At 45.0% G+C, this 24185-nt stretch overlaps 1 long non-coding RNA gene across 1 annotated transcript; it reads left to right on the top strand.

The window, feature by feature from the left end:
- Window positions 1–1158: 1158 nt before the first annotated feature.
- On the top strand, window positions 1159–23823 carry LOC138117056 (uncharacterized). The gene is made up of 3 exons (XR_011154477.1): window positions 1159–1201; window positions 9905–10083; window positions 23013–23823. It is a non-coding gene; the product is annotated as an uncharacterized lncRNA (long non-coding RNA).
- Window positions 23824–24185: the final 362 nt, after the last annotated feature.

The following is a 24185-nucleotide window of genomic DNA, read 5'->3' as shown; positions in this document are numbered from 1 at the left end:
GCAGTGTTAATCTTCTATCCAGTGTTTACAGAGCCAGCTCATCCGTGGGGCGGGTGGAAGGCGGCCAGCTCGCCAGAGAACGCTCTTTATTAAAAAATACGGACTCGTGTTGGTTTTAGCAGCGACCCCGCAGCGCGTCCCGCATTTTTGGGGGAGGGCGGCTCCCCGCGCCCGCGGGTCCACCGCTCCCAGCCCCGCACCCGCGGGAGATGGGAGGTCCCCGGCCGCCTTCCGCAGCACCTGGGAGAGCCCCCGCCTGGGAAAAAAAATCCCTTGCAGGAGTTGGGGGGGTGATTTTTACCCGAACGGGAGCCTAAAGTAGCTCCGCAGTCCTCCCTGGCCGGCAGTGCGGGGCTGCGCTGCCCGCGGAGCGCAGGGCAGGACAGGGCAGCTCCGCTGCGCCCCGCGGAACTTCTAGGGATCCACCTATTTGGTTTGTTTTACCTAAGGAAGACGCGGAGCGGGATGTGAGCGTTTCGATCCGTGCCAGCAGGCAGAGACCGTCATTCCGAGATGAGGGAGGAACGGGTGAATTGTAGAAAAATTAGGAAAATTCGGGGCGATAGCTGTGAAAAAATATATATTTAAAAAAACCTCCTCTCAAACCTCTCCTTGCTATCCTCGTCTTTGTACAAACTGCACTTGTAGGAGAAAGATCAACACGGAACTCGCTCCTTTCTCCATCCTACTCATCCCAGCCCGTGGGAAGGGAAGATAATTCCTGGGAAATAGGTGTGCATCCTGCCCGGACGCACAGGGAGCTCCTTTTGCGGACAGATGCCGGTACTTCTGCCGGGGCTGGGGGGACCCAGGAGCCCGGCCCGCTCCCCCCGTTCCTGCCCGGGAGAGGCTGGGGGTGCGCGGCCGCGTACCCGGCCGCAGAGGATGGGTGTCCGTGGGGGAAAAAATACAGGAATGTGAGGGAATTGCGGGTCGGAGCCCTGGGCGCTGCCTGCGCGGCTCTGCCCTGCCTGCCTCGCTACCCCCCCCCCCACCCCCCCCCCCCCCCCGCCAAAGCGAATTTGTTGCATTTCCTCAATTGATTGTTTAGTCAGAGTTTTTGCCAACTTCCTGATGGTTCATTTTCTGATTCTGAAAAAAAAAAAAAAAAAAAAAAAATAGAACCGCATTTCCTTTTTGACTTAAGAGGGAGAGAGAGAGAGGAGAAGCGGAGGCTGGGGGCTGGTGGACGCATCGAGCTGTATGTACTGGACTTTTTCTCTTCCCTCTCCCCGTCCCGAAACCCCCCTCCTCTTCCTCTTCCTCTTCCTCTTCCTCCCCTGCTAGCCCGGGGTTTGCACCATCCCCTTCCCCGCTCCCAGCTGCCGCCTGGCAGAGCTCCCTCGGCTCCAGGGACGCAGCCTGGGTATGGAAGCGGCTCTGCAGAGCTGCTGCTGGGCTGCCTCGGGCTGCAGCTCTTGGGTTTGCTTCCTTCGCCTTAAATTGCTTTATGTTTTTTTCTTTGTTTCTTTTTCCTGTGTTTTATTTCCCATTCCGTACCCTACCCTTGCAGTTCTTGTGGCTACGACAAGGGATCCAACAGCAGAAAGAAAAGTAAACACGGAAATCTGTTCCACTCGCCTTTATTTGCTTCGGTTTTCTGTTGTGGGGTTTGTCTGAGTTTGGTTTACTATTATTTCGATTTTTTTTTTTTTGAGAGCAGCAAAGCTCCCTTTGCGTTTTCTTCCCAACTCTACCGTCTTTAATCCTGCTGCTTTAAGCATAAAAACTGCACAAGAACCGTGCAGTTAAAATCCTATCAATCCTAAATCTGTATCTTTCTAACAGTTAATTTTTATCCCTAATCTTGCCATACCAGAATATGCTTCAAATTGGTGGTGATGGGGTGCAAAGCTTGGCATAGGCAGAGCAAAGTTTATAGAAAATTATTGTCTTTCAACCTCCTCCAAGCCCCTGTTCTGAACTATTTTTGTGGGGGCCGATATTTATCATTCAAATCAGCACAGATTCAGCCCTGGCTGCAGCAGGTCTGGAGCTGCAGAAGCGCAGGGCCCTACCCCAAACCTCCCAAAATCAGCGGGAGTTTTGGATCCAGCCCTACAGAAATAAATTTGAGGGAAATCCTAGATACGGGGTAAAGGAAAATATATTCGGGTCGGAGAGAATGGGGCTTTGTTCAGCTGCAAGGGGGACAGGGGTGAGCAAAATCCCAACTGTTTGCTGATAGTCCAGGGGGTTTTAACCAGGGAATCTCCAACCATCTTCAATGGGAAATCTCAAACCATCTTCAGATTAGGGCCTGGTTTGGGAGTCAGTCCTAAAAGTTGGTCCTAAAAGTGGTTCAGCCCTATATTCATGTGCGTGCATAGGTAACCGTGCACGTCTGCAGTGCTGCCCAATGGGTGTGGAAGCATTCCCGGGAAGGTGCACGCACGGAGAAGTGTTTGCAGCGCCGCAGAAGTCGGATAGAACACGGCAAGGGCAGTTTAAGACAAGGACAAATTTATTCAGTCTCGGCCCCCGGTCTCGGTATCCCCACGTGTGAGCCGCGCCCTGGGGAAGATGCAAACCTGCCCCGACCACACCTCAGGGAGGGGGATTTGTGCATCCCGGGGTATTTTCACATCCCTCTGCACCCTGGCCACGTCTCCGCGTTTTCCGCCTCACAGGAACGCGGCATTTCTGTGGAGATCACAAATCCGAGCGGTGCACCCCATAGGAACCCCAAACTCCCACTTTAGGGACCACGCGCCCGTGAGACAGGGATGGGTGGGGACCACGCCGCTCCTGCGGAGCTCTGACATCCAGCAAGGCAACCCAGATATTTGTGCAGCCTTTGCTGCGGGGTTTTGTTACTCCGCCATCGCAAACGTCGCTCCGTGGAGCTTTTGGGAAGCTGTGAGCGCCCGGCCGAGCTCGCTGTCGGGGCAGAGCCGGGCTGCTGCGAGGTGCGAGCTCTCCATTAGGTGGCATTGGAAGTTTGGAGGTGGGACAGGGAGAGCGCGGCTCTGCCTCGCCATTGGGAGCGTATTTATCTTTTCAGCACTTGTTAGATACTCGCAGCACAATTTGCTTTATCAACAGGCGGTTTAATCATTTTATCGGCTCGGTGTCTGTATCAGGGATGAAAAGCGACCCTCCCCTGTGATGCCATGATGGCTTTTTACCTTTTTCTTTATACCCCTGTTACATCTTTTTACAACTTCTGTATTCTCAGTGCTCTTTGCCTTCATTCTTGGACTTGTTTGTTCAGCCAGGAGACGAAACATTTTAGAAGCTTCGTAGCCAGGGATCAGTGTGCCCCAGAGCCCAAGGTCCTCTCCAGAACACATTCTGTAAACTGAGATAGAACCATCCAGGGGAAGGGTCCTTGGGAAGGGGGGCTCACTTGAGCCTCTCATTGAGGAATCTTTGATAGATCTGCTAATTAGTAAAACCTATAATGTTATACCCGATCTTTTGGGGGTGGGCATTGTGGGGTGCATTTTGATGCATTCGACCTGGACGTGGTGCACCTAAGGATCCTTAAAATAAATGCCAAGGTAAAATCCCTTTTCCCCTTCTAACCGTGTTTGACTCTTGATTTTAAGACCAGGAAAAGGCATCACCTGTCCCCCGCGCAGAGCATTGTCACTTTTTTAACCAATTAAAGGCGTTATCAAAATAATTGGGTGCTGTACAACACTTAAAAACCATAACAATCCAACGTACAATGTAGAGCAGATTATACACAGCCCTTTCCTGTTTTCTAGGGGTTCAAACACCTGAGAACTCAGCCGTGTCTTGCTGCACTCCTTGGCAAAGGGATTTTACACACAACTTGTGGGGGTGTTGTCTGCTGAGCGAAGAAAACGCGAAAATAAGAAAAAAAAAATTTGTAATGTGTATAGCACGAAGTAGGTTTTTTGGTTTTTTTTTTTTTCCTGACTGATTATGGATGCAGTTTTAAATAGTAAAAATAATTTAAAATTGTAAAAAAATAAAACTCGATATTAATCACTTAAGAAAAATATTTTTTCTGCTCACAATATCTTTGTGGGAGTTCTGCTTTTACATCTCCTTCCAGCAGTTTTTGTTAAATTAGAAAAAAAAAAATCCTTCAACTGTTAATTTTTTTTTTTCAAAGATAGAGATCGTTTTAATCATAGGATAATGAACCTAATTCAATTTACACTGGTGAAATCTCATTAATTAAATTAGAGCCAGCCCCTTATTTGCAATGAGCAGAATCAATCTCAAACTGTTTACTATTGTTTGTTTTGGGTTTTTTTTTCCCCCGACTTGTTGCTGTCATTTAATTTAAAGGGCAGACTCCACATTTATCCTCATTTGGGGAAAACGTTCTAAAGAATTAAATCTGGATTTTCATTTCAAGGCACTGTGTTTGAATGGCTTTAAAACCTCCTGATTCACAAAGGTTTAATAATAATAACTGTATTATTTGTCAGAATTATGACTGATAAGCTGTATCAGAAATGTTACCTGAAGATATATTCATAATTAAATATATACACAAATTAATGGCAAAATACATGTTAAAACATTTCTTTTGTTTTCTCTAGTAAAAATAAGTTATTTTAGGCTACAAAATTTTCTCAAAGTACAATTTTCCCCAATTTTTGCCTTCCTTACTGTGTCTTTCTTTTCCTGCATTAATTTTCAGAGCAAATGTTCAAAGCCTGATGCATTGAACTTCTTTTAATGACCCTTTCTCCTCTCCCATGGGAGGGAATATTCTGCTTGTTTTGACAACTGATGTTTTCAAATCTTTTTTCAATTTTTTTTAATGTAGTGGGCACATAATTTTATTTCAGTGTGTGACTCAGTGACAATTAATAAAAATTTTTCATTGTAATAGATGAATTTTCTAGACTCCAGCAACAACAAAATGACTGTTTATGACCCAGATTTATTTTAAAATGTAGGTTTTAAGTACTGTCCCTTTAACATCCACAGGAGTTCAAAAGGGTGAATTAATACCAACACTTATGTTGGTATATCTGAAAAAAAGAGTGGGTTTAACTCTTGGGAGCCCATTGAGAACATCCCAGTCCAGTTCTGCAGCAATTAAGAACATCGAGACTAAAATTTTGGTTGTTTAAAGGTCATTTTTGCCCCTTGCAGAGATGGGACACACACAACCATAAATTTTCACGGCTCATTCCATCCATTTTTGATGGAAAGTTGGAGAAATCCAAACCATTTTGCCACCCTTGCCTCCTTTTGCAGCTGAGAGCAGAGGGGCTGAGGCCACGGAGGAGAGCGACCCTGAGCTAAACCCAACCCAAGCCCGCCAGGGCGAGGTGGGATTCCCAAAAAAGAGCATTTCAAACCTGACACTGCTTCATTCTGCCACGCTGAGCCCGTTGTTCTCTCCTGCACAAAGGCACGGCCACCTTACATTCCCATTCCCAGCTTTCCCCAACTTTTTATTCCGCTCTTTTTCCTATTTCTCGAGGTGTGTTTACTCGAGGGCTTTGTTTGGTTTTTTTCCTGAGGCAGCCCCTGTCATCCAGCACCAATCTCCAGCACACCGGGGTTTTCCCCCCGTGCTCCGTGCAGTAATGATGATATCACCGTCCTGAGCTGCAACAAAGCAGGGCTTCATTTGGGGGGCAGAGGGATATGATAATCAGGGCGAAATCAGAGACCAGATCTTAAACTGGGAGAAATTGGTGAATTTCCATGAAAAATCAATGAGGAGCTGGAATGATTTTTTTTTTTTTTCCTCCTCCCCCGGGTGGAAGAAAACTGATATCAAAGTCAACAAGCTCCGAGCTTACCCCAGTCTGTGGGGATTTCGACATCCATTACCTGCTTTTGACCTTTAGCAGGGCAGCAGAAAAAGCAGCGCTCAAACACTGGGGAACGGCGCAGCACCCACCCAGAGTTTCTCTTTCACACACGAAAACCAGAGGGGAGAAATTTAAATTAATTTTTTTTCTAGCTTGCAACTGGAATCACCCCCTCTTAAAAACCACGGACACAAATGAGCAACGTGGTCGTAGGAATTAAAGCGTTTTCCTGGCTTTTTTTTTTAAGCCCCCCGGCTTTGCTCGCGGCTGAAACTCCTGGAAAGCTCAGGAGAAAAAAACAAACAAATAAACAAAAAAGGGATGTGTAAGCCCCGGGGGTCAGGTTACCCTGCTTGCCTATTCATCACCGTCTCCTCTAGGAATGTTTAACCACATTTTAGGGTTCTCGAAGGCTGTGAATTGTTGGGTTCGACTCCTCTTCGTGACGGCATCAAAAATGCGCAGCATTTCGGGGAGTGAAAGATCGTGGGATGAGGCTTGGGACACTCGAATTGTGGTCTTGGGCAGCGGTGCAAGTCTAAATAAATACCGAAAAACTGCAGGAAAGGTTCTGCACGGGCTTCTAGTTAAAGTCAAACCGTAATAATAACAAGGGAGTAAAAACTAGGAACGGCCAAACTCTGCTTTAAGCAGCCCTAATGATAATTACATTGTGGTAATGAGTATGCAGGCCAGTTTTAAATAACATAAAGACAGTGGCTCTGTGTTCCTGCCTTCACAGCGTGTCAGTGGGAATAGATCCCTTGTACGATCCTACAGAAATTCCTATGGCTCTGATCTGATGCTTTATTTAAGTGCATCAGCGCTGTAGGGAGGCTCTTGCCCATCACTCCTGGCCCCTTTGAGGCATTTTCTTGCCTTATTCATGGACTTGTTAAAAAGAGATAGAAACCACAGGCTGGCTGTGATGCCAGCGTAACCTTGCATCCACCTTCCAGCCCTGGGAGCCTTTCAATCCGGTGTCCTCAAAGGTAAAATCCTGTCACAGGCAAATTTCTGCGCTCAGATACGGGGGGTGAAGCATTACCTGATGAATGAAAGCAAGGAAAGTATTTTTTGCCCAGGATTAAAAAAAATTAATTGGTTTAAAAAGAACACATTCTATTTATTCAGTTTTGAGTTTGGCTGAGGTTTGTTATAAAAATAGTGCCGTAATTTTTTAAGAAACATTTTCTGTTTGGATAGATTAACTGTACACGCAGGCACTTTAGCTTTTGATTCCTTTCAGTAATAGAGTAATATTCATTGCTGGCATCCAAAACTCCTCTTAATAAAAACAGTTTGGGAAATCTTCCATGCCAGACAGATAAAACCTCTTTGCAATGTAGGGGGGATGAGGGGGGGGGGGGTGATAAACAACTGTCAGAAAATTGGATTTTCTCTGCCCCACTCCAGGTCCCAGCACTGCAAAAGCATTGTCATCACTGGCAGAAGAGCATCTTCCCCAGTGCTCTGCTGCAAATTCCTGGGTTAAAAAAGGCATTTGGGAATGATACTACTCCTAGTTGATTTCAGTAGCCAGCGTTTTGTGTATTTAGGACAAAAATAATATGGGAGTCACATCACTGTGGGGCCATCCCTCTCTCCCTGCATTCTCCATCTGGGGCAGCATTCTGGTACCAAGCAGGATCCTGGCGCATCCTCCCCAGCCCACCTTGTTCCTTGGATTCCCTCAAGCTCTCAGAGAACTTTTTTGCTTCCCTTTAAGTGTGGGAAAAGCCTGAGTGAAGTAGCAGGGCTGGGGAGCCAGCACAAGGGATCCTCTCCCCTTCCCCTCGGCGCTCTCCTTCGAAACAGCTCCTTGTGCCCATTGCCTTCAATCTCTCTGCCACAGGTTTTTGCAATAATTCTTCTGCTGGCCTGAGAAGCTGAGAAGTTGCTTTCTGTCATCTTATGTCTGTTAAATCAGGGCAAGATTCACCTGAGTTAAATTTTCACAGTTCTCTGAAAATCCCCACTGCCCTGAGCTGAGGCCGCGGCCCCAAACCCCCGCGCGGCTGCTGTCAGCTCAGCGTCAGCAGAAGCAAAAACTAAAACAAAGGAGAAAAATAGGAGAATACTGGAAGAAACAAATATTTCACCCCATTTTCTGTGCTGTGGGTGAAGGCCAGTTTGATCTGGCTGGGTCCAAGTCTTTGCTATCCCTCTCATCAATCCAGCCCGCAGGATTCATCCCAAGCCCAGCACATTTGTACATACTGGGCTGTTACTGGCCCAGGTTTTGCCTGTATTTGTTTCTGCCTTGCAATGCTCCTTTGTAAATCCTGAAGCATTTCTGTGCTGTTCATTTCAGCCCTTTTAAAAGCTGCATTTTGGTTGTTTTCTTTTTCATTTGCAGTGTTTTTACTTCAGCGCGTCCACGGATGCGCTGCCAACACAACTGTGAACGCACCCAAAACTGAAGGCTCAATTTAGCAGCTCACTGCTCTTTTGACATTTTAATTCCATCTCCTTTTTTTCTTTTTTTTTTTTTTCTTAAGAGAATTAGTGGTAACTTTATCTCTCATCAAATTCCAGGATTTTGTCTAATTCAATTATACCTATGGAGGCTCTTTTCTTCCTTCTTTGGCTTTACCGAAGTGACAGAGATGATTGTAGATCTGTTTCTGAGAAAATCCAAATTGCTCTGGAATTATCTGCATTTTTGTTTCTTTGTGTATGTCCAATAAAATTTCTTATAATTTTCCAAGATTAGAAAGCCCTGATCTATTATTTTTTTACATATTATTATTAAGCTACAGAATGATGTCCCATCGTCAGAGATTGGTAATTTGTTCCTGCAGCAGTGGTGATGATAATACAAAAAAATGTTAGGAAGCAGCACCTCTGTGCTTTAGCCTTCCTTACCATGTTCCCTGTCAGCTTGCATCCCCTTCTCCTCATCTGTGGGATAGAAATAACCTTGGGACTGGGAGAAAAGTGTGTTTCTCATAAGAGCACAGGACAGGAAAGCCTTTTCTTTAAATCAAAAGCAGTTGGCTGCTGCAAGAGCCCGGAGGCAGAAACTCTGCTGCTGCTGTTGATGTCTGTCAGCCTCTCCACCTGCCCACAGGCGGAATTCTCTGGGGTTAATATCCACCCCAAAGTCCTTACCTCTAATACTGCTCTAATCTGAGGCCTGCTGCAAAGCTCTGTGCTTTCCGTGTGGGAACAGCCTGCGCTTTCCTGGAGGCAGGAGAGAGCGGCCTGTGGCTGTGGAACAGGTCATGGGATATTCCCCAGCAAGCCCCCGACCTCCTGAGCTGCTTCTGCTGGGAAACTGGGCTGGGCTTTGCCCAGGCACACTCTCCTGCAACTACCTTGGGATTTTTTAGGGGACATGTCCAGCCTGGTTCTGCCACCATCCTCTCCTTCATCAGGCACATCACAACGTCAGCAGCAATTCCTGGATGATCAGACCGTTCTGACTTTGCCCTCTTGGCAGGGAACGTCGCCACTTTTCCTTCTGAAACGTCCTTTTTTGGCTCACTACGGAACTGAGATTCTCTTCCCCTGCACGACTCTTTCTTTCCTGGGTAGATGGGAAATCTGTGTGTGCCCCAAGGCAATAACAGGGATCATCCCCCCTTCTTTGCAACCCAGTAACCCTCGCGTGCTGAAATACAGAATTTGGGTTGGCAGCGACCTTAAAGCTCATTCAGTCCCAGCCCCCAACAAGTCCAACGCCTCAAGTGGTCCCACAGCATTGCTGGTGGTGCTGCATTTGAGGTGATGCAGCCCTGTGAAAACCGATGCTGCTGGTTTTACACGGCTTTGCTCCAAAGTTATCAAAGCCAGGGATGGGTGTCAGCGCCCGGGGCTGGACGCGTTGGGAACGCCGGGAATTCCGGCACTCGCCGGCCTCGTGCGCTCTGCAGGTGGATTGGTATGTGGAAAGGTCACACCTACCAACTTCTTAGGCCTCTGGTGTGAAAGATAAAGCCATCTGGTCACCATTTGACAGCTTAAACTGTAATTACACCATTTGGCCTAGGAATTGCTGGCAGCCACTGTTTGAAGCTGCCGTGATTCAGCTATCCCAGCGCCGAGATAGGCATCGAGCCATTCCACGGAAGCCGGGTTACTGGAATTCATCTCGCCTCATCTCCTTGGCCCGCTTTTTAACCTTCCCAAATTTATCTCCGCAGATCCCTGGTCCCGATTGTGAACTTGGCAGCGGCTGTTTGGCGTAAATAAGCCCGGCGGCCGCTAACCAGGAACACCTGCCGGCGCCGCTACCCGGAACGGGAGGAGAAGATGGGCATCTCCAGCGGAATTCCACCGCGGCAATATGGAAGTGTTTAAAGGAAGACCTGTCCCGCTCAGGGTAGCAGAGATCTGAACCTTTAAATTGCAGCCATTCCCGGCCTGACGATAAGTAAATAAACAATTCACAGCTGCGAGGGCTAAACACAGAACACATCTATCTCTCGCGGGCCTGATTGCCGAACAAGTAATTAAGTGGGAAATGTGAGCCCTCGATGTCACGGGGAGACGATAAAGGTCTCCAGTTGTAAATTAACTGAACTCCTCGATATTAACCCTTCAGGAGCCCTTGGGTGGCACTGGGTGCCTCAGCATGGCTCCAGTGCAATTTGCATGCAATTATTCCTGACATTTGCCCCTGGGAATATGGAGCTGTTATTTTAACAAATTAAAAAAACAAGGGAGGGAGTTGCTTTGTCTCTTGTCCCTGAGCTAGTGCAGGGCACCCTCTAAGTCCCAGTTTCTGGCTCTGCCACGCTCATCCATCACATTCCCGCTGTCACTGTCCCTCCTGGCGATAGCAGAGGTGTCACAAACCCAAAATACATTCAAGCCTTTGCTCAGGCTCTGAGATAAAGTGAGCTGCTCCCCGGGCTGGGCAGATATCCATCAGTGCCTCCGAACTGTATTCATTCAGGATTCGCCTTGAGAACAAGGATGTAATGAATGACCATAAGCTGAAGTAGCACCACTTGTTAAGTAATTCATTAAAAGGGTTGTGGGGTTTTGTTTTGTTTGGTTGTGGCTGTGTTTGGGGGGTTTTTCCTTTCTTTTTTGTTATGAATGAAAACTTTACTTTGCACGGTATTTGATAATTTATTTGAAGGGCTCAGCTCCTGCAATCCTATGACTATAATCAGTGCGTTTTCAGATGCACAACTAATTATTTTAGCACACAATGAAAACTTTGTCAACGTCCAACAAGTGTCCAGTTTTTAACCTAAGGGACTGCAAACTACAAGATAAATAAAAATAATTCAAAGTTGAATTTTAAAAAATTAATCATTTTTAAGCCATCCAATAATTTTTGGCTGCTAGATACCAACTTGGCAACTTCTGGGATTGAATGAGTTTTGCTCCTTAGGTGATTCACAGGCCTAAATGACCTGTTTGATGCTGGAGCTGGACTGGATTTGATTTGAATCCTGGACTATGAAACCATTAAGGGATGGATCTGTGGATCTGGATCACACTCTGGATCACTCCACAGTCAATTTTTATGTGGACCAAATGAATTCTTGGACTCTCTGGGGAAGGGAGAAAAGTAGGGAGGGATTAACAGCAGGAGATGATACCACAGCTTCTTTCCCACTGAAGCACGAGGTTTGTTTGGGACTGGCCTTGTTATTATGAATTTCTTCAGATTTAGCTCCCAGACTTTCACTCTTTTCCTGTTCTGAAGCAGCTGCTTATATTTTACAGCTTTACTTGAAGCCATGGCAGGAGCTGTGCTCGGAATGGTGCCGTGGGAGTCTGTATCCCAGGTCAGGAGACCAGACACCAAATCCCTGGTGCATCTTGGCAGCTGGGAATGTTCCAGCAAACCAGGACAGCCCTGCCAAAGCAGCTCCTGGGAGCACATCACCAGTGGTGTAAATGGTGGATGGGATCAGAGGATAACCAACCAGGGATCTCCTCATTGACCAGAAGAGCCTTATCTTTCCCCTGTCCCAGAGAATCCATAAAAAACTGCTCCATTTCACACAGCTCTTTTGTTCAGAGCTGAGGCCACACAGAACATGGCTCATCCATTTTAGATCCTATTTGCAGCGAGAGGCCCTGGGAACTGGGCAGGGAGACAGCAAACTTTCAAACCCCAAGCTGTGAAGGAGCAAGAACACTCCTAAAATGTCCCTTCTAAAAGGGAGCCTCCCTTTTGGGTCTCAAATGCTATCTTTGTTACCACCCTTGGTAACCTCAGTAGCAAAGAGCTGAATGTTATTAGAAAAGAGCTGAGCTGAGCATGGGTGGGAAGACAAGAAAACAAAAGGAAATGGAAGTCCTGGAAATTGATTTTCCATTCAAATCTATTATTTTTGCTTCTAATTTTTAATAAGTCTTTTTATGAAGTTTATTGCACTGCTATCTATTTTCTTTTAGGGTGTGTTATCTTTTGTGACTTAGTTTAGACTAAAATAAACCTCAGTTGCTAATTAAGGATAGAAATGGAAATCCAAAGATTTGCTTCTCATCAATGCCAAGCAGTAAATCCTTTAATGCTCTGGGATTTTTTCTCTATAGCTCTAAATTTCCCACTGGTATTTAGTAATCTGCTGATTGCATTTACTTTAATTCTTTGGTCTTCAGAGTGTTCATGTTGAGGCACTCACTTACAGTAGCTCTGCATGTTAAGGGCAATGAGTTAAAAGCTGTGAGGGTTTTTTTATTAAATTCCAGCTCTGTTTTTCCTATTGAGTTCCCAACTACTGGGTTATATCACATTAATAGGAGTTGTACTCTGGCTGGATAAATGGCAGCGTGTTGCAGTGTCCTGGGGGAGCCATGACATCATTTTTAATTTGCTTATCTGGACTCGGAAAAATAGGAGGGTGTTTGGTGAGAAAGTGAATTTATTTTTACCACTAACTCACCTCTTCTTGCTGTGACGTTATGGGAACTGTGTCCCTGTGCAGGTTACACCCACTGGCTTCTCCCTGGAGGTCTCAGATGTCCCCATTCCACCACCTCTGAAGGAAAGGAGGGATTTAGTGACCCATAAGCCCATTTTTCCAATTCCCTAGGAACTGTGGAGGAGAGGGACACCCCTTCCTTTAATGCACATCCCTCAAGGTTTGCCTGCAGGCTGAGAGAAGCCAAGGAAACCTTCCAGGCGGTTTTGTGGTTGGGTTTCACAACCAGCTTGACACTGGGATCAACAAGAACAGGGGCTGGGGAAATTATTTGGAGCAACTTCGATACCTTTGGCTGCGTTTGGATTGCATTAGATCAAACAGGGCTTGATTTTTAATCTTTTTTTCATTTCCTCATTCCAGCTCAGACTGGAAAAGGTGTTTTATTCCCACAGGAGCTGGAAAAAGGCTTCCTAACAGAGCTGGTCTAACCTTTGCTGTGGGTGTCCCTTTTCTCATGGAATTAGGACAGGAGACGGGAGTTTCAGAATGGGAGAGAGCTTTTAGTCATATCATTCTCAGTAAATAGTTTACATACAGAGAATGTTGGATAAGTAGTTACTATATCAGTAAATGCTTCTTTAATTTGACCCGAATTTTTAGCATTTTCTGAAACCATGGCTGTGTCTTCTCCAGAAAGATCATCTTGACATTAAGCCTTTAATAACTTTGTAGAACTCAGACCACTGAGATATTTTGTTTTCGCTTTTTTTGCAACGAGAACCTTCAAAATGGAAATGCAACAGCATTTTTTATCATTAACTTACTTATTGCACTTATTCCAGAGAATCACTCATGAACTATAATTTATTGTTGCACTTTCCCCCTCCTAACACAAGCACACATTTAACCAATCCCACTGATGTTCTTTAAAGCTTCAAGTCTCAAAATTTGGATGGTTAAACTCTATCAATTTGGGTAAACTAGGTTTGAAGAAGGGAGCTAAAGCCGTATTTTCTGAGTGATTTGGGAAAATGGAATCACTTCATCAGTCTCAGTAGCCTTCAGTCAAACCAGTGCCATAAGCTCCTGGACACCTGGAACAGCTGACTTGGCATTCCAAGCGAGTGAGGACCAAAGGCTCCAGGCTCCCTGCAGTGGGAATGACCTAACAGCACGAGGAAGACCTGATTACATCACGGAGATAACCTGTTCCCTTAAAAATAGCAAGGTCAGGGAGGCAATAAAGCTGTCAGCATGGCAATCACTGCTTGTGTTCCACAGGCTCCCCAGGCTGGGGACCAGGAGGGTGGGGACCTCACAACAAGGATGGCCACGTTTGGGTAAACAAACCCATGGCAATACCCCAGTGCTATTGTCTGCTCAACAGCTCTATTTGTGCCAGTGATATTTCCAGGTTAGCTCCTCCTAGGCCCATAAAAATCTTCTTTTTATTATTTTTGTTGTTCTTTTAAAATTTATTTTCCCTGGATGCAATGATAGATGGAGTGCCCATAAAACCTCACGGCTCCATGTAGGACATCCCCAAGCACCGAGCCAGGTGTGGAGCAACTGGTCATGGAACAGGCTTCCACCCAGGCCTGGGCTTGGCTCGAGTCTCTTGTCCAGTCACTGGGATGCGTCGCTCTTTGTTCACATCCAGCTGTGGGAATATTTCACACCAGAGTCCAGGCCAAGAATGGAAAACCATCCAATCTCTTCAGCTAAGCAGCCTTGGGAGGTGCAGGTGGGATCACATGGTGCGGGTGGGATCACAGCCCAATATTTTCATTGTGCTGGGATGATCCGTTTTCAGCAAAGGAAGGTGTTGTGAAGGGTTCACATCCTGTTGGTGCCTCAGATACGTTTCAGCTATTGCTGTTTTCCTTTGGATAACGTGTCCCTTGGCTCAGTCTCCAGTTTAGCCAGCCTTGGACAATAGGTCAGAGTGATGCAACAGATTTAGGGGCAACTTTTGGACACAAGTGTCAAACTGTGCAGTTTTGATAAGGATTGAATACGTGCAAAGCAGCATCTAGGAATAAAACATTTCTTATTATACCAAAAAATGAAGCATAGACTTGTGCCACTGATAATATGTAGCAAGGCTTTGTCTGTTAAACACCAAGTCTCCAGCAAATTTTGGTGAAATTTTTCATTTGGAAGATACTTTTTCAATTTAAAGCACCAAGAAAATGTCAGGGGTTGAGATCAGAGATGCGAAAGACCTGAAGAGGCGTTGGCCTCACGTTAGTGAAACGTGGTTGCAGTGAGAGCAGCTGCCACTGCCTTGCACAGCTTTTCCCTTCCTTTGGTGGTGGCTCAGTGTTGCAATCAGAACAGCTCCAGGCAGTTACAGCCTGAAATTCCTGACAATTGCATCCACTTTGTCCCATCCTGTCCAAGAAATCTGTTTGGAAATGAAGCTTCAAATCCAAATTTCCATTGGTGTTGGAAAGGGTTCAAGATGGGATGAGATTATGAGCGATTGCATGGGATAAAATTGGGGTTGACCAGAAAATTAAGTTGCAGCTAAGACAAAACTTTCAGGAGTTTCAAAGTATATTTGCCACTTTGCATAATATTTTGTTATGTTTTCACATTTACTGATTTTGATGGGGCTCAAAACCAGAAATACTGTGAGATGAGGCTATTTCCATGGACTATTTTTGTTCTGTACTGGAGAGGGGAAAACCTGTTCTTGTAGGATTTTCATCCCAGAAAGAAATAAGCAAAAAATCATTTGTGAGTGTTTTTCTAAATGGAATAATTCATCTGAAGCTTGCCTATCACCAGGTCCTAATTACCTGCTGATGTTAATTCCATTGATTGTCCATAGGTGAGTCAGAGTTCTAAGGCAAGGAAGGAATTTAATTGGAATGACTTTTCAGTTTTTGGGTCTATTTACAGACTGTGGTATGTCCATTTGAGCAAAAGCCAGAATGTGAAACTGAAACTCCAGTGTTTTCTTCTTGCTATAATTGGAATCTTTTAAGACAAGATTCCAATGTTTGAAGGTGTTCACTGCAAGGTTTTGGTTCTTTCCCATCAAGATTTCAATGCTAATATATAAAATATTAAACTAAATGTTGGCCACCTTCTTCTTTCATTGAACTCAACGGGAATTTAATCATTTGATTTCCATCAGGACAATGTTTAGCACTTTTGGCTGCCCAAAAGACACCGTGGTCCAATCACCTGCTCTGGATCTGCAGGCTGAGCTTCACAGGTGTTACCAGCCCTCCCTGAGCCATCACTTGACTGGAAACAGGAATTTCTCTCTGGGTTGAACAAATTATGGTGACCTGAACACGACTGATATTTGGTGCTTCTTGGGAGCAGCCCTGTCGGGGAGGAAGTTGTAGGCTGTTAATTTTTGGGATGATAACAAAATCTTTTAATGAAAGGGACGGGTTTGGCCTCCAAGGGCTTTGCCTCAGGGAGCGGGTGTGAAGTGGAGCAGCCCCTCAGCCCTGGGTTTGCCATGCTGGCTGGAAGGGCGTGAGAAGAATGGTGTTTGTGCCTGTGCCAAGCCCTTCCCTGCTGCTCTTTGAGAAACCAAGTTGCAAAAATCTCTTTCCTGCAGAGTGTCACAAGGACTGTCTTGAATTTGGTTTCAGGAAATGATTCAATTTTTTTTTTTTTTTAATCTATCTTGCTCCGCATTATTAAAAACTAAAGATATGATTTACATGGATCTGTTGCATGGGGCAGGAGACCTACATCACCTACAGGGATGGTGATGGGGTGGCAATTTCTCTGTGCTGGAGCAACCAGTCAGCCTTAGTTTAAATCCCTTTCTTCATCCAGTGCAACAATAATATCTTTTGGACAAGGGATTTTGGAAAAGTTGAAATGTTTGCTTTACAAAACAGACATAAAATTTCTCCTTCAAGGTGCTAAATTTGTGCTGAGCTGGTCCAAAACACGACTGCATCTGGCTGTGTCTCGTGTCTGCTACTAAAAAAATGTCCTAAATTCCAGACAACCTCTGGGGCTTTGAAATAAAACTCATTAATCCTGCATTTGAATTTAATATTTGAAATTTTATCCTAATCTTTTTTTTCTTCCACATGAATTAACTTTAGAAAACTTGGAAAGGAACACAAGGGTGGATTTTTTCCTTTTTTTTTTTTTTTTGAGAGAGAGAGAGAGAGAGAGGGAGAGGGAGAACATTCTTAACAAAGGGTATAAAATTAAACTAAATTTGACCTCTGCCTTTAGCAGATTTTCCACCTGGTCTGTGCAGGAAATCAACTTCTATATAGCAGCTCTTTCATAAGGAATAACATACATGAGTCTGTAAGTGACAGTTTTTCTTGGGTGGACAACAATGTTAGTTACTTTTTATGATTAATTGATAAATGTTTTGATATGGTGCCTGGGCTCAGAGTCAAAAATCACTCCAGTTAGATGATCCAACACTTGGGAAGCTGAGCCAATTACAGCTCAGGCACAGTGAAAACAATTCTAAAATATTTGAGCCTAAAAATGTGCATAGTTGTTAAGGAATCTTACACGTGGGTGTACGGTGGTATCCTGAATTACAACTACTTGGTGGGCCAATTTCTTCAGGAATGCAGGGAAGTGCAGGGATTCGAGACTCTTGCATCTATATTTCAAAAGACTTGGGAAAACAGAAGAACCACATGGGCTCTTGTGGCTGGGCACGTGCTGAGGAAAACCAGAGCATGGGCCAAAATGTACTTTTAGTCCCTTGGGTTACACAAATCCCTTTGCTTTTTTGGGAAGGTTTTAGGTTTCAAGTCTCCTTCCCTTGACTCTTCACCTCCTCTGAGCTTGCTCCTTTCTTTTTTTAGGCTCCAGAACTTACTTTCTACACCAGGCTTCCAACTTTCGTCCTCAGATTTGTACCCTGACTCTACTCCTGATGGATTTGTAAATTATCCATGAGGAATGGGACTTCATCTCTGTGATCAGGTTGCCCCTACCAGCAGGGTGGGCTGGACTCAGAGGTTTTAGGTACACCCAGCACCAAAAGCCTACACTAGACACAGCTCTTGGAGGTCCTCCAGAAGAATAACCTCGTTTGCCATTAGAGTTTAGTTTCTCAGATGATTGGGAGAAAGAAAAAATGCTCTACATTTGTCTTCCTACCGGTAAGTGAATACAGTGGCATTTTTTCAGTAGGATTTTGGGGTCATCAACTCAAAGACCATTTGGAAAACTCCCTGTTGCAGGTTGCTGATGGCTTTGTGTGTGACAGAGTAGCTCCCAACAAAGTCAGTGGAAACAGAATATCGGTTTTCTTCTCTGGTTCCCCAGCCTTCAGTTCCTAAAACAATACATGGAAATTTAGAGGAATTCATGCCTGGAATTCAGTGCCAACAGAGATCTGGAAGCAGGGGCAAATCCTGAACTTCAAAAATCTCAGGGGTTTTTGGCTGCTCACCATTTTCCATGCAAGGATGTAATCCTAGCCCCGAGCATCTCATTGTCTTCAATGGATTTCTATTCCAAGGCCAAGCTTCACTTTAAAAAAATTAATGGATACAGCTACTGCTGGAGGCTGTTTGACATCACTAAGGCCATCAGCCCCTGAAAGGCTTGGAGATGTTTGAATAGAATTAGATCTAGATATTACTCCATCTTTTTAGAGCCCTTGACTCTTGATGTATCATTGTGTCTGCAGAAGGAAGAGAGGAGAGCTGAAGAACATATTTTCAAATGGAAGAGCATCTTTCCTATCCTTCTTTTCCAGATCCGGTCTGCTATGTGCTTAAAAGTGCAATTTCCCCAGTAATCCTCCCATTTCAGGTACCATTTGAGTGGCATGATACCCCCTTCCTGACCCTCCCTCCATCCCTGACACCCTGTTTTGATCCTGGCTGCTGGATCTAAACACACTCCTGCTTTCACTTCATTTAACACTGGAGGATTTCATCGCTGTTGATCCAAAAGGAAAGTTTCTAACAGCACACTCTAAGCTTTACTGCTCGTGACTTCTTAATCATGCAGATTTTATTTCATGTTAAGCTAGCAACTGAACTCTTCTAATAAACAGAGTAAAATCTAATTAGGCTACTGGAGGGGAATAGAAGAATTTATACTCCTCCAGACACACAGACATTAGGAATTCTTCCTCAAACATACACTCAGGCTTCCTGGCAGCCGTCTCCCTCAAAGAGTGGCTAATGATCCTACTAATTTGCACTTAGCTGATACTGCGAGGAGTTCCTCACAGATGGAAAATATACTTCTTCCATGAGATCATACAGGGCAGCACAGCCTCGTGGACTGTGCACAGAGAGAAAGAAATCCCAGCTCCTAATCCCACGGCTCCCACTCCTCGCTGTGTGGTCTCTCTCTCAGTTTCTCCGTGTGCAATCTCGCTGCTCATTCATGGGATTGTGGTAATTACTCACTCCTTTGCCTGTGTTTCCAAAGCAGAAGGCACAATTAGAGCACTGAAACACGGTGATCAGAGACTGAACAGCACCTCCGGAACATCTGTAGAGAAGATTGACAGCCCAGATGAATTTGGCTGATTTTTTTGGTCTTCATTGGGCTCGTAGTTATGTCAAGTAGTGCTGGTGACAGGGAGATCAGAAATCAACCCCGACGGAAGGGGACACATCTTCCCACAAGAGGCCACAGAGCCAGGCTGCACCCAACCCCTCAGGGACATCTCCATGCACGCCATCATCCCTGGCCTGCACACCCATGGTCCCTCCAAAGGGGTGATCCTCCCCAGGGAAGCAGTGGAGTCACCATCCCTGGGAGTATTCAAAGAACACATGCCCGTGGCACTTGGGGATACGGTGTAGTGGCATGGTGGCAATAGGTCAAAGGTTGGACTGGTGGTCTGGGAGGTCTTTTCCAACCTTGATTAGCCTGTGATTCTATGATACCTCCTCAAGTTTTTACCCCTTACAATCAAAAGCAGCTCAGCCAGGCAGTGGGGTCAAGCTTGGCCTCTCTGCTGATTTGGACTGGGATAGATGTGTTGTGCAAGGGGCAGGGAGTTCTCCAGCAACTTTCCTTGCTGTTCCCTGCAAAGGACAGCCCAAATGTCCCACAGCAGCCCCAGCTGTCCACTGACATTAGGAAACATGGGATATATGCCCAGAATTAGCTGGGGAAGTGTGAATATCATGGAAGCAACAGGTAAACCCAAGGCACTCAACCCTCACCAGGAATTGGTGCTCAAGCCTTTTCCTCAAGCCTGGGTGTTTTCCAGCAGTATTTTTCAGCTGGAGAGCTGCCATGTCCTTTTCCAAGACTGTTTAGCCCTTCCGGTCAGGATTGTTCCTATAAAATCATCAGTCATTTCTTTGGTTTGAATGAAGGGCAGGGAGAGAATATAGGAGTAAAAGTTAAAATAAAACCAGAATAAAAGTCGGGGGTTGTTCATAAGCAAATAGAATCATAAAATTATAGGATCATAGAGTGGTTTGAGTTGGAAGACACATTAAAGCTCATCCAATTCCAACCCCCTGCCATGGGCAGGGACATCTTCCACTATCCCAGGTTGCTCTAAGCCCCATCCATCCCGGCCTTGGAGACTTCCAGGGCTGAGGCATCCAAAACTTCTCTGCATAATAAAATAGGACGTGACCCAGCCCCTGGTGATCTCAGGAGAAAACTTTCCATTGATGACATTAGGGCAGAGTGCAAACAGCTCTGGCCCCTGGAGGTGTAAATGCTTCAGGGAGGATTCAGGTCCTGCTGAGCTCAGGTTTGTTCAGGAAAGGGTGTAGCCCCAGGGGTGGGAGAAGACCTGCCTGCTCATATTTCAGATTTTTAAAAATCAAAACACGAAAAGTTCCAGAAAACAAGGACCCTGCAGCGGGCTGAAGCTGATGTATCTTTTTCTAATACATGGAGCTTTTGTGAAATGAAATTCCTGGCCTGAAACCTGGAGGCATCACTTACTTTTACTTTATTCAGGCAAACCTCCAGCTGATGTGAGAGAGCACTGGGTCATATTAGGATTTGGCCCACAAGGGCGGAGCAGAGCCAAGCTCAGAATGTCACATAAACATATTAACTGGAGACTTGGCTTTCTCTGAGATCCCAGGGATGGAATAGGGCCGTGATCTGGTCTTCTGTGAGGCATATGAGGAGGTTAAACTCATCCTGCCTAGAGCATTAAGGGAACAGGATCCAAACATCTGCACAACCATCTGTATCATCTCTTCCTCCTCTTGGAGATGTCTGGAATCTCGTCTGTTTTGTGTGATGAGCTAAAATCTGCTTAACCTGTTCTGTGTGGGTGAAAACAATTCAGAAATCAACCTCTGGGTTGTTCACGCTGAAGTGGAAAGCGTGTTCTTGGTGCTGCTGAGGTATGAAGAGGGCATATTGTTCATTTAAACCACACTCCATGGTTTTTGCAGCAGTCAAGTATTTTTGAAAGTTTACAGCTGTAGGAGAAATTCCCTGGAGTTTATCCTTCAGTTTTCTGCCAGTCAGAGAGCTGAAGGCACTCCGGTTTGGGCTCCAAAAGTGACATTTTAGTGTTACACGTCTGAAATGTGGAGCAGTTTTGAGAGAGCATCCTGACAGGTTTGGAACTCCGAAGAAATGATTTTCTGGTGCCAAGCTACACAGTCTGGGAAACGCTGCACGCCACGCTCGCTCCCTGTCCCTCTGCCAGAACCCAAAATATAGACTCAAAAAAGAACAAGAAATGTGGCTCGGGACTCTGGTTTGAGGATGCATTTCAAGCAGGAGCTCTCTCTAATATTTAATGTATTAACTGCCCTCTCAGCCATAAGAATTCAGTATAAGAGGAGGTCCATGTTTGAGTAGATCACGTAGCAACACCATGGAGGAAGGGAGAAATGCTGCAGGGAAGAAAATGTCTCAGGTTGAGCAAAAAAACATCTCCAGTGTGGAGGAAATGGTAAAACTTGGGCCAATCCACTGTAAGCCCATTAATTTATAAATTTAAAAGTTGTTTCAGAGTGGTTTGTGAAAGGGAAAGCACGGGCATCTGAGAAGGTGTGGATGCTAAAGCCTTGATGTGGGAGCCATTCTTCAGGGAACAAGAATGCAAGGCCATGCCTGTCTCCACAAAATGGTCAGAAAAAGGAGATTGAAAGACTTTTAGAATCATTGCTTCAAAATAAACCCAAAAGAATGGCTATTAGATGAAAAAAAAGTTTGGTTTCTCAGTGTTATTTTATTTAAGTAGAGCAGAGAAGAGCTGAGAGAGGAACAGGCCACATTTTTGGTCTTAATTAATGGTTTTAAAATGTTCTTTAAGGGGATGATAAGAATAGAGCATCTTTTAATTAAGGCTTGGGATGAGACAATTCATAATAACTTATTTTAGCTGGTTAGAGCAGGAGCTGCACTGCCACAGGCAGGTTTTTCCACGGGAATATCCCTGGAATGTGATTGCTTCAACCCCAGTTAGGGTTGGAAACAGCTCCTTGAAGGGGAACAGCTCAGATGAGGTTCTCATATCTCTCCTGAAGTGCCCTGCCAGGACACCAGGGGAGAGGATCTCTGAGCTCAGCCCCTTCAGATGTCCTTGAATGTGGGAAGCTTCATATTTTCGAACGTTCTGTCACGGATTCGATGACTTTGGCCCAGCACCTTCTGTTTATTGTTAATGAAAGTCAATAGAAATGTGGAAAAGTACAAAATGTCAACCTCTGACCTTATGAAATCCATGGCAGGAGAGAGCAAAGAAAGAAAACCACCCTTTGGTACTCGCTTTGTCCCTCCTGCCGTGTTGGGATCCAGAAGTAAAAGGCTTTTTCTCAGGACTGGGGCTTAGTAAGGCAGGAATTTTGTCTCTCCTTGTTTTCCTTGCAGTTAGTTAAATCCTTAGGCTCCTGTTAACACTGAACTCCAAGTTGATTTTTGTGTTAAAATGCTGAAACCTAATTTTCGTGTAACAATTTTCTGTTGGAGGCCAACATCAAATTAGTGTGTTTTCCACCGGCAGCCCCCAGTAATTTGGGAGGCAGGAGGCTCACACATACTTAAGTTATTCAATTCATTTTGTTTTACTCTGTACAAGAAACCCAGTCAGAAAAGGCTGATTTATGATATTCCTCAGGTTTCCTGTTACTTTAAACCACCAACATCCTATGGCCAAGCCCTTCACAGGCAGCCAGCACATCTGGCCCAGAGTGCTTCTGTCACCTATGGCCAAAATGCCATATTTATAATCAAGTCATCATAGAAAAGAAAGAATTGATTATGATGAAAAAGGAAAAAAAATGGAAATCTAAAAAGGCAAAGTTATCAGTGGACATTTGTAAAAATGTTCGGGTGGGTTTTTTCCAAACATACATCCCAGACAAAGAGGAGCCTGTGGCACACTGAACAGGATTATTAGATATGTGCAATCATCTCGTCTGGCCTAATTAGAAATTACTGAAAGCTTTGATTTTCCCATTTCACTCATTTTTAATGTCGATTTTGTTTTCCATTTGTATAGACAACCCACTCCTGGCTGAAGCCAAAGCTCCATGGTCCATGTGAAATCCCACCTGCAAGTCTGCAACTGCCTGTGCAGAAGTGAGTCTGCTCCTCACAAAATGTATTTTAGCTGCTCTCCTTAGGGATTTCAGACTTATGCAGTCCCTGGGTCTGGGTTGTATCTGTGTATCCATCTGTCAAATGGGATTAATGAGCCAAAGTCTCCCTAAATATTAACTTCCTACATGTTTCATAAAATAGTCAGAGGCAGAAATTTGGCTTAATGTCCTCCTTAAAGGGAAAGCTGGATTGCCTGTCCATGCTGTAAAAATCATACACAAATCCACAGGGCATCAAATGAGGCTCACAGCACAAATCCTTAATTTTTCTCATAAAACTACAGGTTTCAAACATGCTGTATAATAAAGGGACTGAAAGACCTGCAATATTCGGGCTGGCCCAGGCTGTGAAGTCAGGCAGTGGTTTGGGCTTACAGGACATGTAAACTGGCATCAGCAGGGATTTGTGTGTACACCAAAAGGGCACAGGTAAAGCTGTATTTTCTTCTCTGGAAGATGCATTTTCAGAGATTCATTTTTAATAAGAGAGTCGTAAAAGAAACCTATAAATGATAACGAACAGAGGCTCAGCTGTGTCAAACCCTGGGATGCTGCTAAGGAAATGGGAAGAGCTGCAGAGGTTCAACATCTTTGAAAATCTGAATATTCACTGAATATTTTGAGTCAGCTTCCTCTGCCAAAGGAAAATGAAATTTTCCAAATCTGTGCCAAACTCTGACGTTCATGAACAGTTCCTCAAGTAGGTTTGAATGATGTAACCAATAATCATGAATCCCTCCTCCACTTTCTAAATTACATCTGGTTGAGATGAATTTTTATGTGGATAACACGACCAAAATCTGGAAGACCCTGTTTGTGCTAAACTTTATTATGCAGTTACATTATGACATATAAAATTCAAGAAAAAGGAATTCTGACCTGTGAGATGGTGATGCCCTGGCACAGGTTGCCCAGAGAAGCTGTGGCTGTCCCTGGATCCCTGGCAGTGTCCAAGGCCAGGCTGGATGGGGCTTGGAGCACCCTGGGATAGTGGAAGGTGTCCCTGCCCATGGCAGGAGGTGGGACAAGATGATCTTTTAGATCCCTTCCAACCCAAACCACTCTAGGATTCT

Source organism: Aphelocoma coerulescens, chromosome 11 (genome assembly GCF_041296385.1).
Source record: "Aphelocoma coerulescens isolate FSJ_1873_10779 chromosome 11, UR_Acoe_1.0, whole genome shotgun sequence".
Lineage (NCBI taxonomy): Eukaryota > Metazoa > Chordata > Aves > Passeriformes > Corvidae > Aphelocoma > Aphelocoma coerulescens.
Note: the sequence above shows the minus strand (reverse complement) of the source record. Positions and strands in the feature narration are given on the sequence as shown.